Genomic DNA, 19,148 nt, shown 5'->3' with positions numbered 1-19,148 from the left:
GCACTCTAACGAGAAGGATGTACAACCATGAAGTAGCTGTCAAGGTTCTGAGACCCAAAGGGAAGACTCAGGGTATATTATCCATACGATTTGGAAAGTCTTGTATATATTAATTGCAGTACATTCTGAGTATATGGTTTTCACCAAAAATTATTAGACGTCCATCTACTGTCACTCTCCAATGCACGTGGAAATAAATACCTTCCAGCACCCAGAGCACCACCCAAATGCTCAAATGTTTGCGGCGGGGAGGAGAAGGGTAAAGAAGTGTTTAACCATTCAAAGGAAGAGATTCTTTGAAGAATTACCTGGGCATGACAGAGCACAAATCAATTTATTAGTTAGTGGTAAGAACCTGTGATATTTCTCTCCCACAATGAAGCGTCACCAAGTTTCCTAACAGTGTTCAATACAACCTTAAAAGAGGAGCAAGAGGACTCTGATCTGAACATTATGCTTTCCACCATGGCATGGTATGTACTATTGTTTTTTATGATTTTATTTATTTATTCATGAGACACAGAGAGAGAGAGAGAGAGAGAGAGAGAGAGAGAGAGAGGCAGAGATACAGGAAGAGGGAGAAGCAGGCTCCTGCAGGGAGCCCAACATGGGACTCAATTCCAGGTCTTCAGGATCACATCCTGGGCTGAAGGTGGTGCTCAACCGCTGAGCCACCCGGCTGCCCCAATATGTACTAATTTTTAACAGAGAACTGAAAACAGATTTATTCCGTAAACATAATCACAATTTTCTGCTCTTTTTTTTTTTTTTTTGCTGTTCTCTGAATGCAAGGCACGTCGTATTTGCCAGTCTAGCGTAAGTGTCACTTCAGAAAATAGTAATGTTTTCACTCTTTTTCTACACAAAACTGCCACTTAAAGGTATATCTTCTTCCGGTTTTTCATGCAAACTCTTTTTTAAAATACTTTTTTGTGCTGTTCCAGTGTAATATTTGAAAAAAAATACACAATAATATAAACCTTCTTACCCAGTTCTGGAAAAACAAAACACACTTGTTCTTTAGAACATACTACAATACAGACTCCTCTGAAGGCAATCAGAAAAGGCTGCATATGAGGCAAACGAAAAGGGAAGGAAAGAAAACCAAATAACCCACTCATCCCCTACATGTTTGTCACTACTCTCGGGCAAGAGACCACACAGTGTCGCATTAATTTCCTGGTAATATTTCACGTTGTAACTGGCTTCTGGTATTCAGTCTCGCAAAGACACAAAGATCAGAGTCGGCAGAATTGGCGGCAAAAATGCCACTGCTAAAAAAGTGCCCCTGGGAGGGAAGGAGAGGGAACAGTCGCCACCAAGGCTATGGGACCTGTTGGCAAAACAGCCTTTAGTGTGACTTAAGCTTTCTTGAACTTTATCACAGATTAAGGAGAGAAACACTTCTCAAAAAACTGTCTGGTGCAAGATAAACTCAGCAGGTACTATACCTTTAAATTTTTCACTGCGGAAAAAATTTTTGGCAACCCCGTTTTCTTAGGCAAGCCCCATGCTTCCTAGGGGAGTACTTTAAAAAAAAATTTTTTTCCCTTCCAGTCCTGTACATTGCAGATACTTGGGAAACTTACACCCAAAAACTTCAATGCAAAAGCAAGTCATTTTCAACTTGGCCGGGTGACTAACACATACACAGGAGGCTTGCTTCGCAGCACCACTGCCCTCTCTCCAAATTCTTCCCTGTCCTCTCCCATCTCTGTCTTTTCTATCTCCACGGCTCCCTGCAGGCACAAATCCAGTGTCTTCCCTTCCCGTGCACGCTTCTCCCCACCCTTTCTCTATTTAACACCTCCCATTTCTGCTAATTGTAATACTCCCCCTAGGGATGCCCTTTTATGAGCCCAGACCTTGCTCTTCCTACCCGCAGGGACACAGTGTCTGCAGAAGTCAAGTCAGCGCTTTGACATGGGACTAAGGCACCGGCCACCTTGCTGGGCGCTTCTCTCCAGCAGCTACTCCAGACAGGCGGCCTCTCGGCCTCCTGCCTCCTTTCCTGGTCTACTTCCACTGGGCAAAACATTCCAGGATCTTCTGAAACAGGCCAATCTTCCTTCTGAAACTTGGAACCCCAAAAGCCCTACCATTCTGTCCTATTTGCATTTACGGCTCACCCATCAGGGGTGGGTTCATCCACTTGCCATTTCCTCATGGACAGGCACTGGCTAAGGGTGGGGCCTATGTGGATGGGTGTGACAGGATCCTGTGCTTAAGGACTTCACAGTCTACTCCTGCAGGGAAAAACACTGCTGAACACTACAGTTTAATGTAAATTAGACGAGGGGCAGCTAAGGGTGCGATGGGAGCAGAAAGGGTGCCCTGGAAGGGCACCAACCTAAGCTGCTTCCAAGGAGGCCTTCTCAGAGGAGGTGGCACTGAGCACCACCTAGAGATGAATGTGTAACGGTCAGATGAGGGCATGAGGGGGAAGAGATGGATCAGAGAAGAGCCCGACCAAAGGCTGAAGTAGATGATGACATGTTTCTGGACCGAGAAGTACAAGACACAGAGGAACACGTGATGAAGCTAGAGAGGCAAGCAGGGCTCTCAAGAAGAATTTTGTCCACCATGTTAAGGAGCTGTGATCCTGAGGCTCAGTTTTCCAAAATGTTGTAGACAAGACCATCTCGGGATAGGACGGTGTTAACAGTTATGTATTTACTTTTCCAATTACTTTCTGTTTGTGTCAAGAGACACTAATTTTCCATTTATAACAACTGTATTTTTTAAAATACAATTTCCAAATGATTTAAAGAAAATCAGTTAATAACAGTACTGACTCTGCATGGGCTGGTAAAACTGTGGAAATGACGCTCGAGTGACTGGGGATCAGGGAACCCAAGGCTTCGCGGCAGGGGAAGATGGGAAGTTTCAGAGAGGGGGCTGCAGAAATGTCTGGAAGACAGAGCTGAAAGGCATCCGAGCCAGAAAACAAGGAGGCAAAATGCTGTCACAGTTCTCCATGCAGCCCACAAACACGGGGTCAGTGCCGCACCCATTACTGTTACAGACATGCTAAAGCAGAGAAAAGCCAGAGAAATGTATGTCAGGTTTGTACTTCGACTGAAATAAAAAAATTAATAATAATATGTCATAAATAAAATGAAGCCAGGTAAAGGGAGAGAGAGAAGACTGCACAATTTAAGAGGAGATCCTTGAGGAGGCAGCTGGAAGGAAGAGCCAAGCAGCTGCCTGGAGGAAGGGCAGTGTGGGCCGCAAGAGAAGCCCAGGCTGCGGAGGCAGAAGAGGTCAGAAAGCAGGCTAGGGGCTGTATGGGGAGGGCCTTGCAAACCCTGAGAAGGGCTCAGATGGCACTCTCGGTGTGACAGGAAGCCAGGAGCATGTCTTGGGTGAGGAGGTGAACTCCTGGATGGTGGGTGAAGTGGAAGCAGGGGGTGGCTGAGGAGGTCACCGCAGCAGTGGAAACAGGAGCAGGGAGTGGCCTGGACCAGGGGCTGTGGCCGAGACAGGAAGAGGGAGTCTAGTGCAAGGGCAGAGCTGACTGCACGGCTGAGGACTGCGTGTGAGGTGTGCCAGCAGGAGAGGAATCCAGCAGCACTTTCTGGCTGCATCTGGCCTAGGTCCTGGGACAAAAGGCAGGATGATTTTCTGACATGGGGTGGGAGGGGGTGGTAGGCTGAGGAGCTGCTGTGGGTAAGCTGCCTCCTGCCAGCACAGCCCTAGGGATCCCCAGCTGGGAGCTGCAGGCGCAGAGGATAACTGAGCAGGGAGGTCAGGAGAGGAGCATTTACTTGGGAAGTCATTAGCATTAGATGGCATTTCTAGCCCTGGGGCCACAGGAGGCCAGAGAAAGGTCCAAGGACGGAGCCCAGGGGCACTCCACCATGGCAGGGGTGGGCAGAAAGGACGCTGAGGGCAAAGGAGACAGAACAAGATGGCAAACTACGGAGAAATGAGAATAATCACTGGGAATGATTCAGCAGGAGGGAAAAACTAATGATGCAGGAGGAGAGGGGGAAAACTGCCAAAGTCCTGAAGGAGGAGAGAGCAGAGAGGATGTAGTGCACAAAAGGAGAGGGTGGCTCTGGAAGCAGGGACAGTCCCCAGGCGTAGGGGGTGTGGGGTGGGGTTGGGACAGAAGGTGAGCAGACACAGGTGGTCTGGAGGGCCAGTGGAGGGAACACACCTGAATGCCCTTCTCATGGCTTCTACTTACTCCATGAAACCAGAAGAAAGCAATCAGGAGTGAGGAGGAGAAATGAGAGGTCAGCAGTCTGAGAGAGGAGCGTGAGGAACGGCCAGTCTATGCACAAGGTGCTCAGGGTGCTACGTGCAGCCTCAGGGAGAGGTGGCTGGGTTTTTGTTTTTTTTTTTTTCCCCAGCTACATTCAGCTGCTCAGGTTCAGGCACCACGCAGGCAGAGTTTAATTTAACCAATTAAGATCTGCCCACTATAGGGGTAGAGAACTGCACAGAATTATTCCCCAGGACTAGAAAAAGTAATGACCTTAATGGGCAAAAAACTGAGGGCTTCATGCTGTCCATCAAAATATGTTCCAGGTTAAGTAGTAAAATTAGCAAATAAAAATTAGCTAGATAGAAACTAGAAGAAAAAAAAAGTTTTTTTAAACTAGAAGAAATTACAATTTATAACTTATTACGATTGGGAGAGAACTTTTTAGGCATAAATGCAATGCAGAACACAATTTTAAAACATTCATTTATTGAATACATTAAAAAACTAAACTTCTGTGTATAATTAATGAAGTAAACAAAACTAAAGGGCAAATAACCCGCTGGGAAAGATGTTTGCGATAAACAGGACAACGATGTGATACCCTTAACATGTAACAGTCTCATTCACATCAATACATGAGGAACCTCACATGAAAGGGACCAAAAACATGAACAAAACAGTTCACAATGAAAGGCCAATAAATCAAATTTCATCTCACCACTGCACTTCAATCAATAATCACATATTACTTTTCTTGTATTAAAAAGAAAAAAATTCTCAAGTGAGGGTATTTGAAGCAGTACAGTCACACACACTATTAATGAAACTGTAAACTGGCACAATCCTTCTAAAAAGCTAACGGTCAACAGACACCAAGAACTGAAAAAATGTAATACCTTTAGACTTGAAAAAAATGTGACTAAGAAAAAAATATAGGGTCACCTGAGTGGCTCAGCTGTTGAGCATCTGCCTTTGGCTCAGGGCGTGATCCGGGGTCCTGAGATCGAGTCCCACATCAGGCTTCGTGCATGGAGCCTGCTTCTCCCTCTGCCTGTGTCTCTGTCTCTCTCTGTGTGTCTCTCATGAATAAATAAATGAGATCTTAAAAAAATATATGTATACATAGCAGTGCTAAATACAGCATAAAATTGACAACTACCTAAATTTCCAACAACAGGAAAACGGTTATTTTTTAAAAACTCATAATGGTAAGAAGCAATATTCATAATGTGAAAAAGGAACAAAATTGCTTATATGGCATCTCAACGTTGGATATAGCTATGTATATGCACATGTCTGTGTCTGTACACAGTCCCCGACTTGTGATGGTTTGACTTACAACTTTTCAATCTTATGATGCTGCAAAAGTGATACGCATTCAGTAGAAGCCATACTTTGAGTTCTCGATGTTAACTTTTTTCCCAAGCCAGTGATCTATGAAATGATCCCCTCCACACAATCATGGAGGAACAACTCACACACTGACAACCACTCTGCACCTGTACAACCATTCTGTGTTCATAATCACTGCAGTATTCAGTAAACTACATGAGACATGCAACACTTTAGTATCACAGAGGTTTTGGGTTAGATGCTTCTGCCCAAAGGTAGGCTAGTATAAGTGCTCTAAGCATGTCTGAGGTAGACTAGACTGAGCTATGACATCTAGTAGGTTAGGAATATTAATACATTTTTAATTTGCAATGGGTTTGTCAGGACATAACCCTCAACATAAGTCAAGGAAGGGGTGTGTGTGTCCTCCAAAATTTTTGAGATTGCTCCTGACTAGTGATTCAATTTTTTTCTTGGTGGCTTTTTGTGAATTGTCTACAATAGAGGCATTTTTTTTAATTTTTATTTATTTATGATAGTCACAGAGAGAGAGAGAGAGGCAGAGACACAGGCAGAGGGAGAAGCAGGCTCCATGCACCGGGAGCCCGACGTGGGATTCGATCCCGGGTCTCCAGGATCGCGCCCTGGGCCAAAGGCAGGCGCCAAACCGCTGCGCCACCCAGGGATCCCTGGCATTTTGTTTTTATAGTCATTCAAAAAAATAAAAATATGGGGACACTTTACTGCTAAAAAAAAAGACATGGGCATTGTGGTTAAACATGAACTGACCAGGTGAAAAAGTGAATGCTGTGTTACTAGTCACCATTTCTGGAAGATGGCAGTTTCACATGCCATTTTTGTAAGGGGTATGGAAAACCACAGTGTGTGTGGAAAAGGGTGACCAGGAGAACACAGCATCTCCAACCAGGCATTACGGAAAAAAGGTAAAGGAACTATGAGTCTGAAACTCAGGAAAGTCAATGGAGAATAAGGATGGCTCAACCAACTCTAGATAAACATCCTCAGAACTGCCAAAATAAGGTACTCTACACAAGATAGGATGCTGGATTACAGGACTAAAAAAGTTTTTTTCTTTTTTTTTTCTTTAAGATTTTATTTATTTATTTAAAAGAGAGAGAGGGAGGGAGAGAAGCAGATTCCCTGCTGAGCAGGGAGCACAGTGAGGGCTCGATCCCAAGACGTGATCATGGTGTGAGCTGAAGGCAGACGATAACCAATGGAGTGACCCAGCTGCCCCTGAAAAAGTTTTTCTAAGATAGGATTCCGGAAGTAGAGAAAGGGGACACTGTCTGAAATTCCTTTAACACTATTTGGTAGAAATCAGTATTTGAAGTACAAAGACTATTTTTTAAGAAGAGCTCAATTTTTCACATCAGACCCAGGTATAGTGTGAGGAAGGGACTGGGAGGCCTTCACAAGTCTTTCTTTCAGTGCTGTTTTCAGCATCAATCCATAATCAAATTCAGAGGAATCTTTCCAGGGTTCTGTAGCATCCATCAGCTTGCCCCCCTGCCCCCCGCCCTTTCTTATACTGGGCTTTTGTTTGTATTTGTCTTTAAAATGGTCAGGCATGGATCCCTGGGAGGCTCAGCAGTTTAGCGCCTGCCTTTGGCCCAGGGAGTGATCCTGGAGTCTCAGGATCAGGTCCTGCATCGGGCTCCTGGCATGGGGCCTGCTTCTCCCTCTGCCTGTGTCTCTGCCTCTCTCTTTCTCTGTGTCTATCATGAATAAATAAACAAATACATCTTTAAAAAATAAATAAAACAGTCAGGCATAAACTATGGAGAGACCCAGATGTCCATCAACTGATGAATGGATAAAGAAGATGTGATGTATAGATACACAATGAAATATTACTCAGCCATCAAAAAGAAAATCTTGCCATCTGCAAGAATATGGATGGAGCTACAGAGTATCATTCTAAGTGAAATCAGTTAGAGAAAGACAAATACCATATGATCTCACTCATGTGGAATTTAAGAAAGAAAACATGAACATACAGGAAAGGGGAAAAGAAAAGAGAGAGGGAAACAAACCACATGAAACTTTTAAAGATGGAGAACGAACTGAGGGTTGACGGAGGGAGGGAAGTGGCAGATGGGGTAGCTGGGTGTGGGCATTAAGGAGGGCAGTTGTAATGATGAGCACTGGGTGTTGAGTGTAAGTGACGAATCACTGTATTCAACTCCTGAAACCATTATGGCACTCTATGTTAACAAAACAAGATTTAAACAAATAAAAATAAACAGGCATAACTGAAGGAGAGCAACTCAGCAAGACCAATAAGCAGTTAAAATGAAGTTAAAGATGAAATATCCATAAGCTACTTAGCTATTAAAGTGTGTAAATTTAAGTTGATCTGGTACAGAAAAAGAGTGGGACAAAAGGACAAGCTATAAATACAATACATAAAGAAAGAAACCATAGGACAGAAAATTAGTCTCATTTTTACCGTCTGCTTTTCTATGCTTCCCATGAATCATCGTGGTAAAGTTAGAAAAACACCAGTTTTGAGGACAGACATTCCTGGATTTAAATCCCTGCTGAGATGCTCACTGGTCGGGTGACTTGTTCAACCTGAGTCTCCATTTTCTCATCTTATGGGTTAGTTACTATCATACTAATTGGGCTACTGTGATATTATGATAAGCTAGCATACTTGATCATTTCCTTCTCTTTACTATAATTTTAATAGAAATAATAGGATTATACCCTTAAACCTATAATAGTACAACTGGTATTCTGTATCACATTAATTTTATTAAATGAAAACATAACAAATTCTGATGTCAGGCTCATATATTCAAATACTATTTCCTTTTTTTTTTTCCATTTTTTGAAATTACTGAGACAATTTTCATTACAAGTGCTTTTACTTTCAATTAAAACTAAATGTAAACAGAACTATGAGTGAATCTCACCTAGTAAGTTTCTGACATTTAATTTCATTGTATCTACTTCTTTCATAGTTTTCCAGACTATAATTAGAGACTTGAAAGTGAGCACCCAGCCTGCCAATGGACCTTAGGCTCCTCTTTGTTCTCTTATCCTTAGGCTTCCATCCTTCAGAACAAGAGAAATGTGAAGTGAGCACCTTGGTATTGTTACAGTGTTTCTGAAGTTACTTCCTTTATCTTAGGGTAAACACTTTTATTCCCCAATGTAGTAGTCACACTGACCAAATTTCATAGACTTTTATTCATGGGATGGGTACATCTGCCCAAGAAAAGCCAGATGAATATCTAAGGAGGAGAGATTTTTTAATTTAAAATAAATTATTTATTTATTAGAGCTTATTTATTATTTATTTATTAATTTATTATTTATTACAACCTTAGGGCTCTGAGGGCCATCTGACTTCTCCCCTGCCCCGAAGTCTATAAAAGTCACACTAGGCAGCTACCAGTCTTCTGAGAAGGTACTTGAAACAGTTTCTTTTTTTTTTTTTTTTTTTTAATTTATTTTTGATAGTCATACAGAGAGAGAGGCAGAGACACAGGCAGAGGGAGAAGCAGGCTCCATGCAGTGGGAGCCTGACGTAGAGAGAGAGAGAGAGAGGCAGAGACACAGGCAGAGGGAGAAGCAGGCTCCATGCAGTGGGAGCCTGACGTGGGATTTGATCCCGGGTCTCCAGGATCGCGCCCTGGGCCAAAGGCAGGCGCCAAACCGCTGCGCCACCCAGGGATCCCTTGAAACAGTTTCTACTACAAGAGCCTACGCATTGTTTTTTGGCACAAACCTCCAAAAAACTGACATGGAATCATGCAGCTCCATGTAAAATCTCTTTTTGAGCCTGACAGGTAACATTTTCATAGAACTCTTTTTTTTGTGTGTGGTACTGGAATTTACTTCTCTGAAAGGTGTAATTTTTGCTGTCAAGTTTATACTGTGTTCCAGTAGAAAGGTAATGAAACAGAACAGCTGTAGTCATTCATGATACCAAGCATATGTGATATACAACAAAAAGTTGTCCTGATGCAGTTCTAAAATACACTATTGCTATAATTATTGGTTATATAACAGTGGTATATAATCAGTATAAGTAACATTTAAGAAAGGTAACATTTAAGCATCACAACCTAAACTCAAGGCTCTACTTTTGTGTAGTTTAATACTCAAACAAGCTATTAGAACTCCAGTTCCCCTTGAATATAAACATCATCTTCGAGAGTCCTAGGTTATGCCACAGTACAGCAGTTTACGATAAGGGATTACAATAAAGAATCAACTAGGTCTTAAAAAATAAACTAAGAACCAAAATTAGCAGACAGGATATAAATATTTCTGAACTACAGGACATAGATAGTAACTTTATTTAAATACTAAGTTACAGGGTATAAACCTGGTTTTTAAAAATGATTATACATTTCAACATACTGACGTTTTGGGGGAAAAAAAGGAAGAGCAGATACTTAAAAATCTTGCCAGTATTCATCAACAAGTCAAGATTTTCAGAGAGTAATTTCTTAAATGAATAATTTGAAGTTTTAAAATTAAACACCAGATTATATCTATATTCAAAGCTTTACTCTTAAAACCACTATATTAAGATAGTATGACTCAGGGAAGAAAATGCCATTTATTACAGAGTCTGTATAAATAAATACTTTAAAAATAAACACTAAAGTTCTCACTTCCCCCCTTCCTACCAGTTTATTCCTAAACAGTTAAATAACAAACAAGAATGTGGTAATACCTCGTTAGAATTTCATTCCATGAATGCTCCAATTTTATAATGAATTCTTGAGCTACCATTTTGCTTCAGTTAATATTTCTATCCAAGCTGAAAAAGCCTGAAGGGTTTTGGTATACTGCACACAACATGGACAGGAGAGAGGGAGAAAAAGAAAGGACTTTCCATTTAACTCAAGTCTGATGTACCTTATTTGTAATCTAAAAATATAAAATTCATGATAGAGTAAGATATCTGGGACAAAACATACTTCTTTTATTTTTGTCCCCTTGAAAACAAGTGGGCTGCTGTCTGACAAGGCATGATATATTAACATGGCGTAAGAGGTGCCACCTAAAAGCCATAATTTTGGAGTTTTAAAAAATGCAAGAATTATTAAAAATTAGTCGGTTTTCTCCATGGATAGATTTCTCAATCAAAAAAAGCCACCAATTAATTTTAAGGTAGAATTTTTTAGAGTAAACTCCACAAGTTTAATATCTTTGTATATATATTTATAAAAATGCCACCTATAGACATCACTAAAACCATGGCCTCTAGCCAACAAGTGGTACAAGGTGCGCTGAAGTTCTGTATAATCAGGAAAATGATACAAATTTTTAAAATCTGTATGAAGTATTATGACATTTTCAAAATCCATTTGGAAAATCAGCCATTTTAGATAAATCTATATAGTAGCATGGGATGAATTTTAACTTTACATAGTTGGCTATGGCCCACATATTTAACTATATTAACTGCTTCTTGGAAAATGAACATACTAGAAGCAAGGGATGCTGAATTAGTTTTATGGAGCTGTACCATAAGAACTGGACTCATTATTCTAATAGCTGGCATTACTTTCCTGGAATTTTATATTTATCTTTTAATACAAACGCTGCCCCATTTAGATGACTGTCTGGTGCATTTCGCCTGATGGATGATGAGACACAATATTCTAAAATCCAAAGTCCTAGATTTCCATGCAACATTTTTTTATTTATTTGTTTTAGGTATTAGTTTGGTAATTATTACTTGGTAATATAAAGAAACTAATAACGCTTTCATTAGCATGTACTGCTTGAAGATTCAAATCAAACTGAAATTTAATTTCTGCTTTTTAATAATATATCATCTGTATACCATGCAAACACTGCAATGTACTCAAGCATGGAGGTAAAAATTATAAAGAAAAGCAGTGAAGGAAAAACATAATAAAGTTCCACCTACAGGGATTCCTCTGACTATTTTCGGTGAGTCCTGGAGATGACATGGATGTGAAAAGTGAACAAGTAAACAGAAGCTCAGTGCTGGTCAAGTGAAAGCTCCAGTTACCAGGCAGCTCCCCTGATGTGCATCTTCTGAGATGTAGAACAAAGGGAGTAAGGCTGAAGCCAGAAGCAGGTTTTTCCAAAGAGCCTGTATGAAGCCTGTTAGTTTTCTGCTGATGGTTTAAGCAGACATGTATCGGAATCTACTGCCTCTATAAAAGCCAAATGCAAGCTCTCAGGGCTCTGGTGTGCAAAGATGTATGCACAGATCTGGGGCCATACCAAATGCTGCTCAAAATGGGGGTGGAGGGTGAAAATATACTAAATTCCTGTGATTTTGTCACTTAGACACAAAGATGTGTTTATGACACACCAAAAGAGAGTAGAAACCTCTCTATCGGAAAGTAAAAAAAAATGAAGATTAAGAATATAGTTCATTTCATAAATATCATGTAACTTTAAATTTCCCCCACTTCATTTTTAACATAAATTTAGCCTAAAGCTTCCTTCAAATTCAGCAACACTAAACAGTGGCTTAGACTGTGCTGTGTGTTTTTAATAAGTATCTTAAATCATCACAATTCCAATAGTGACAAACACTTGCCAACAGTCTTTTCCTGCCTCAGAATCGTATGCTCTGAAGCCCACTCCCTCAGGTCTGCTTGAGTCACAGCTCTGCAGCCCCCTCTCTCTCCAGCCTCTTTTCCTTTTTCATACACATAGATTCAAGTTTCTCACAAATTAAAAAAGGGTTCCTCCTTTGAACCTAACCCTCTCCTCTACCCTCTCTTCTTTCCTCCTGAGCTTTCACTTTTGAAAGCACCATATTTACTTCTCACTCATTCAGGTATTCAGTAGCTACCAATGTGCCAAGCCATGTGCCAGGTGACAGCAGTGAGCAAGGCACAGCATTCCTGCGTTCCCTGATCCTCCACCGCCCAGTTTCCACTCCCGCCCTCACATAGGAAGGCCCATGCTGCTGCTGACAGAGTTCCCAGTAACATCACCAACCAGTTTCCAATGGCCGTATCAAGTGACCCTTTTCTCTGCGCTCTCTCCGCGACAGTACAATGCGACTTCTTGACGTTTCCTGGAAATGCTCTGTTCAGTCTTCTCCTCAGGTCTGTGGCTGACTGTCCTCAGCCTCTAGTATAAGCAACTATAGCTGACCCTTGAACCACATGGGTTTGAAGTGGCATGGATCCACTTATGCGTGGATTTTTTTCAATAACTCTAGCACAGTACTATAAATGTATTTTCCTTATAACTTTCTTAATATTTTCTTTTGTCTAGCTTACTTTAGCAATATATAATACACATACCCTACAAAGTATGTATTAATCGCCTATTTATGCTATTGGTAAGGCTTCTGGTCAACAGTAGGCTATCAGTAGTTACGTTTTGGGGGGAGTTGAAAGTTTTCCACAGATGTTCAAGCCTGCAGGGGGTCAGCACCCCTATCACCTGTGCTGTCCAAGGGTCAACTGAAGTCCTCTTCTTATGCCTATGCAGTGAGTGGTAGTGCTTCCTAGATTTCTATCCATGGTCATCTTTTTCTGGATTCTGCTTTTCTCTGTGAGCAACTTCATCCAAACCCAAGCCTTCCTCTCCCACCTATGGCTGACTACTCTTAAATATAGCTCAGATCTTTCTCCTAAGGTCCAATGGCACAGTGGACACTTCTACCTGTAATGTCTCAAAGACACCTCAAATTTAATATGATCAGGACAGAATTCACTCAACAAGAATCAAATATTTAGGGCTGTATTTAACAAAGCCCAAGACTTACATATGGAAAATAAAACACTGCTGAGAAAAGAATTGGAAAAAATCTAAAGAAATAGGGACACAGTTCGTGTTCCTGGATTGGAAGACCCAATATTAAGACCACAATTCTCACCAAATTGACCTAAAAATTCAACACAATCCCTATTCAAATCCCAGCACCCTTTTTTAAAAGAAACTGACAAAATGATCCTAAAATTTAGATGGAACTTTGACCTAAAATAGCCTAAACAATTTTTTAAAAGTTCAAAGTTGCAAATCTTATGCTTCCCAATTTCAAAACTTACCACAAAGCTACAGTAATCAAGGTAGTGTGGTACCGGCAAAAAGGACAAAATGGAGAATCCAGAAATAAATTCTTACATTTATGGCCACTGTTTTCCTGCAAATGTACCAAAGCAATCAATGGGGGAAAAGATAGTCATTAAAAAAGAATAATATTACAACATGATGAAGCTCAAAAATTTTAAACTAAGTGAAAGAATCCAGATGCAAGAAGACTACAAATTGTATGACTGCATTTATATGAAATGTCCGGAAAAGGTCAACTGACAGAGACACACACTGATTACTGATGGCCCTGGGACTGAGGAGGTAAGCCAAGTACTGAATACAAACCGGCAGAAAGGAATCACTGTGTGTGATGGAAATGCTGTAAAACTCGATTTGGTGATGGCTGTACAATTCTATCAATTTAGTAAAAATCACTGGATTGTACACTTAAGGTGAATGAACCTTATTGTATACAAATCCAGACTCAATAAAATTGTTTTCAAAAATCATTTCTTAATCTATTGGATACCAGAAAACTTTTGTGAGCTTATGGGCAACTTGCCTGTAGAACTGATACTTTTTATCATCACTTCCCTCCCAAAAAACAGCCGAATTCACTACCATTCCCTCCCAAATCTGCTTTGACCTATATCACATTTCTTGGTGGAGAAAAAAAAAAAAACAAAACAACCTATGCAAACGTCCTAGCCAGAAGTCGAAGACAAACCCCACGTGTTATAAAAGCCTTGCTCCTGTATCTTTCTCTCTAATCTATCACTGCCTTCAATTTAAATCTTCAGTTGAGTGCCTGCTTCGGCCCACGGCGTAATCCTGGGGTCCCGGGATCGAGTCCCACATTGGGCTCCCTGGGTGGAGCCTGTTTCACCCTCTGCCTATGTCTCTGCCTCTCTCTGTGTCTCTCTTGAATAAATAAAATCTTTTGAAAAATTAAAAATTAAAAAAAATGCAAATCTGACTCTACAACCCTAATGAAGACCCTTTGTGTTCTCCTACTCCTATAACCTGTGTCCACCAGCTACAAGCGTGCCCTCCTCTACACTCCCTTACCAGGTACCTCCACCATGAGTTAAAAACCTTTAACATGTAACCCAAATTTGTATATTTATATATCATATACATGAATTCTTGTGACAGTTTATTATGTAATCTACATAAAAATTCAATTTTTTTTCCAAAACTGAAATTTAAAAGGATGACATAAAAAAGAAACAAATGGAAGCTCCAGTTTTCTTATCCACTCCTGTCATTCTGCAGAATCAATCCCTCCTTGGAGATCACTGGCCCAAAAGAAAAAGTCTAAACTCCTTTGTGTGACATTTGAGGCTGTGTATCATTAGTTCCCTGCCTACATCTCAACTGCATCCCTCACTACTTCAGCCCCACACACCATATGCTTTAGCAAATTATTTGTAGTTCCCTCGTTGAACAAGAAGTTAAATCTTAACTTGTATTCTCAAAATAAATATCTCTGAATCTTTGTAATTGTTCTTTCCTCTTTTTGGAATGTCCTTATTGCCCTTTTAGACCTGGTAAGCACTCTTCATTTAGATCCAGCTCAACTGCCACTGGCTCTCTCTAAATAGTCCATTATTCCTGCCTTACTGTGCTTATTTCTCTTATAATATATTTTACATTATATCAAATGTATGTATTGGCCTTTTTATCCTACAAGCTTTACCCAGGGCTCTGGCTTCTTGAAGACAGAGGGCAGTTATACGATCCTACCTGAGTCTCCATCCCTTAAGTACTGCCAAATGGCAGCTGAAGACTTAAGCCAAGTCTTGAGTCAACAAACTCTACCTAAGTTTACCATCTATCATACATCCAGATTTATAGCATGCTAAGGGCCGCCAAGCCAGAAGTATGTATAGTTCATATCCAATAGTCATCCAAACAAGTGAGACTTCCAATGGTGTCAGAACTCTCTGATTCAGATAACCTCTATTTTTACTCAAATTTAGCCATCGTCACCATTGGGAACTGTTCCACCTCTAAGATCTCAAACTGAAATTCCTTCTTTGACCACAAGATCTACCTCAACCACGTGTTCTCCATCTTTACGGTAACACACCATCCCCCATGCCTCCTATCTTGTTTATTTTACTGGTCTAGTCGGGCCTCTTCCCTGCCAGCCTGAATTCCATGGCCAGGCATTTTAACCATGCTCTCATTAGCTTCCAAGATGACCAAACTGCTGATCCACTCTAAGCATCCTCCCAATTCCCAACTCTGTGTTAACTAAAGCATATTTGTTTCAGTTTTTATTTCTACTTCTGAGCCCAGCCCTGAAAAATTCAGACCATCTTATTCTAAATGGATTCTCAAAAAAATTGTTTCTTCCCTCAATGTCAACTTTTTCCCGTATTACCAGGCATCTTCCCTTCTCTAAGATTTCAGGGAAAGAGATGTCCCTGGATCCTTTCCAAGGATAATCCATCTGGATAACACTGCTTTCCATCTTCTCCAGGATCTTACTCAACTTGTTAATATCCTCAATTTCACCCTTTCACCTGATCTTGACCCTGATTCTATCTCAAGTTACTTTTTCCTTTCTTTCCTTTCATTCATGAAAAAATACTGAGTTCACATCACCTTTGCATGCTAATTTCTTTTTCTTTCTTTCTTTCTTTCTTTCTTTCTTTCTTTCTTTCTTTCTTTCTTTCTTTCTTTCTTTCTTTCTTTCTTTCTTTCTTTCTTTCTTTCTTTCTTTCTTTCTTTCAAGATTTATTTATTCATTCATGAGATACACAGAGAGAGAGAGGCAGAGACACAGGCAGAGGGAGAAGCAGGCTCCCCACAGGGAGCCCAACGCGGGACTCGATCCTGGATCCCGAGATCACGCCCTGAGCCAAAGGCAGATGCTCAACTGCTGAGACACTCAGGCATCCCTGTATGCTAATTTTTCATACACTTCTGATTTGCAATCTGGATTCTCCCTTTACAAATAGCTCTTTCTGATCACCAATTTGACAATCTATTCATGTCAAATCCAATGGGATTTCCCCATTCTGCTCAACTTCTGAGCATTACTTTTATCACTGATAACTACTCCTTTAAATTTTCTCCCATCTGTCCTTCCTTATCACTAAATTGTCTTGGTCTTCCATTTGACTCTGGTCCGATGTCCTTCATTGGCTTTGCCTTTCAGAGCTAAGCCATAATTACAATCACATCATATCAGGCTGGCCTTAGCTGCTTTTACACAACTGTGATAGATAACTCCTAAATCCTGGCATGTCTTCACATGGTCAGTCACATTTCTAACATGGCTGGGTAATTTTACATTAAGGAAGTTATAAGAGACATCCTCTTATATAATACAGTTGGATCCCATGTCGGTCACTTAATTTTTTAAAATATTTGTTTATGTATTTAAGAGAGAGAGAAAGAGAGCAGAGTGGGAGGGAGAGAAGGAGAGGGAGAAAGAATCTCAAGCAGACTCCACACTGACCACAGAGTCCAACGTGGGGCTCAAACTCATGACCCTGAGATCACAACCTGAGCCAAAACCAAGAATCAGATACTTAACTGATTGCACCACCCAGGTCCCCCAGCATTTAATTTTTGTTTAAGACTTTATTTATTGATTGATGAAATACAAACAGAGGCAGAGACAAAGGCAGAGGGAGAAGCAGGCTCCCCATGGGGAGCCTAAGATGGGATTCAATCCCAGGACCCCGCGATCACGACCTGAGCTGAAGGCAGATGCTCAACCACTGAGCCACCCAGGCATCCTTTTAATTTTTTAAAAAGCACTTAATATAGGAATCCATTAAAAACACATATACACTTTAATATAAAATATAACCATACTTTTATTCATGAACTTTTTTAGCATTAAGTCCACTGAAAATTCTTGCATAAGCTACCCATTCTAGAATGAATAAAATTTCCAGTCTATTTTTAAAAGCAGAACAGGAATTTAAAATGTGTGAAACAATCCATGTACAGAACTTTTCAGGATTTTTATCATTTTTCCCCAATTCTTTTCTAATTCCAAATTTTAAGTTTTGCAGCAATTTTTAGAATCTATTTACATATACCAAATCTTCCAAAGCTGTCAACTCAATTTTCTTACAAGCAGTTCTCATTAATACTTAAGTTTCACTGTTTTCTCTGATATTAAATTAAACTGCAGATTATAATAACAAGTTTAAGTATAAATGTGTCCAAGAGCAAACAACTCACCCTGGATAAGCATTCAATGCAACTAGGGGAAATCAAAGGATTTGGATGTATTGGTGAGTAGCCTATCAGCCGTGGGTTCTTAGCATGCTCTGGGTATCAGTCAGTACATTTTATGAAAATGATAGTTAATTTGGTGAGGCACTTAAGTGAAGGTAGAAGAACGAGTCTGCATAGTAAAGCCATGTTAAATGTTAAGTAAGGAATTAAGGAAGTAAGAACAATATCCAATCCAGTGGCAACCATATTTCTAGACTTATATTTTAAAAATCTTAAGAGTGATTTTTAGATTTATATGTGGAATATTTTTAAAATTAAGTTAAAACAATTAGATGATATAACATCTTTTGCTTTCCTGTAATCTATAAGAGAAAACCAAAGATAACTTTCAAACAGTAAAAAACTGTTACAATTTGTAGGATTTCTTTCTTTCCTTTTTCCTTCATGAAGAAGAGGAAGAGTTACACATAAGAGTTCTCTATTATGTGCTACTACTCACACTTTTGAAATATCAGCAAAACACTCAAGAGGAAAAAATTTTTAATGAATATTGGCACTAAAAATTTTGATATGATGCAATAATTTAGAATTTGTTCAAATTTGAGAGCTCTACTTGGCCTATGGGTGGGTTGTTACACGCTGTACCATAATTAGGCATGTGTGTATAAATTAGATATGTTGGCATAAATTGAATTATTCTCTTGGGTAATATGTAACACTACCTAACCTTTTGCAAATGGCTGAACTTTTCTTTTGCTGTGAATACTGTCATACAAAAAAAAAGAAAAAAGAATAAGAAAAAAAAAAAAAGGCCTCAGTACTGAGATGGAAGTGAAGTTGACATTTTGCATCATCTGTGTCCCTGCCTGTCTCTCAGTATTAACTTGATTGCTTTTTTTCTTCTCCTAATGTTATATAAGATGCTGCTAGCCAATGAAAAGAAAGAATGAGGGGAAAGAACAGGATGAGCATTTCAAATCTTACTTTCGACCACTGACAGAAAACAATGTACATGAATACTGGTGCACAAATTGATCAGGAATAATAACACATTATATCACGTGATCACTTAACATTACCCTCAACAAACTGGCCACGAACTCACTCATTTACTGTAACTGTAGTCACTAAAACAGAAATCCAGCCAAAATAAGTCTGTTCAATTAGAGTCACAGCAGGAATAGCCTTTATACCTTTTATCTAGGTTAGTCATCTTTCTAAAACATCCAAAGAGACCATACACTTAAACAATTCAACTGTAAACGATAAACTGGAAAATCTTTACTCAGTAAATCTTACTCAATACTAGCTTGTATGTGAAATACAAGAAGCATAAAACTAGTTTAATGTGTAATATAAAAGGCAATAATTCAAA

At 39.9% G+C, this 19,148-nt stretch overlaps 1 protein-coding gene across 2 annotated transcripts in view; it reads right to left on the bottom strand.

Moving 5' to 3' along the window:
- Positions 1 to 19,148, bottom strand: part of DTNBP1 (dystrobrevin binding protein 1) — a 128,790-nt gene that overhangs the window by 40,115 nt on the left and 69,527 nt on the right. The window lies entirely within an intron of this gene.

This window comes from Vulpes lagopus, chromosome 10 (assembly GCF_018345385.1).
Source record: "Vulpes lagopus strain Blue_001 chromosome 10, ASM1834538v1, whole genome shotgun sequence".
NCBI classification, from domain to species: Eukaryota; Metazoa; Chordata; class Mammalia; order Carnivora; family Canidae; genus Vulpes; species Vulpes lagopus.
Note: the sequence above shows the minus strand (reverse complement) of the source record. Positions and strands in the feature narration are given on the sequence as shown.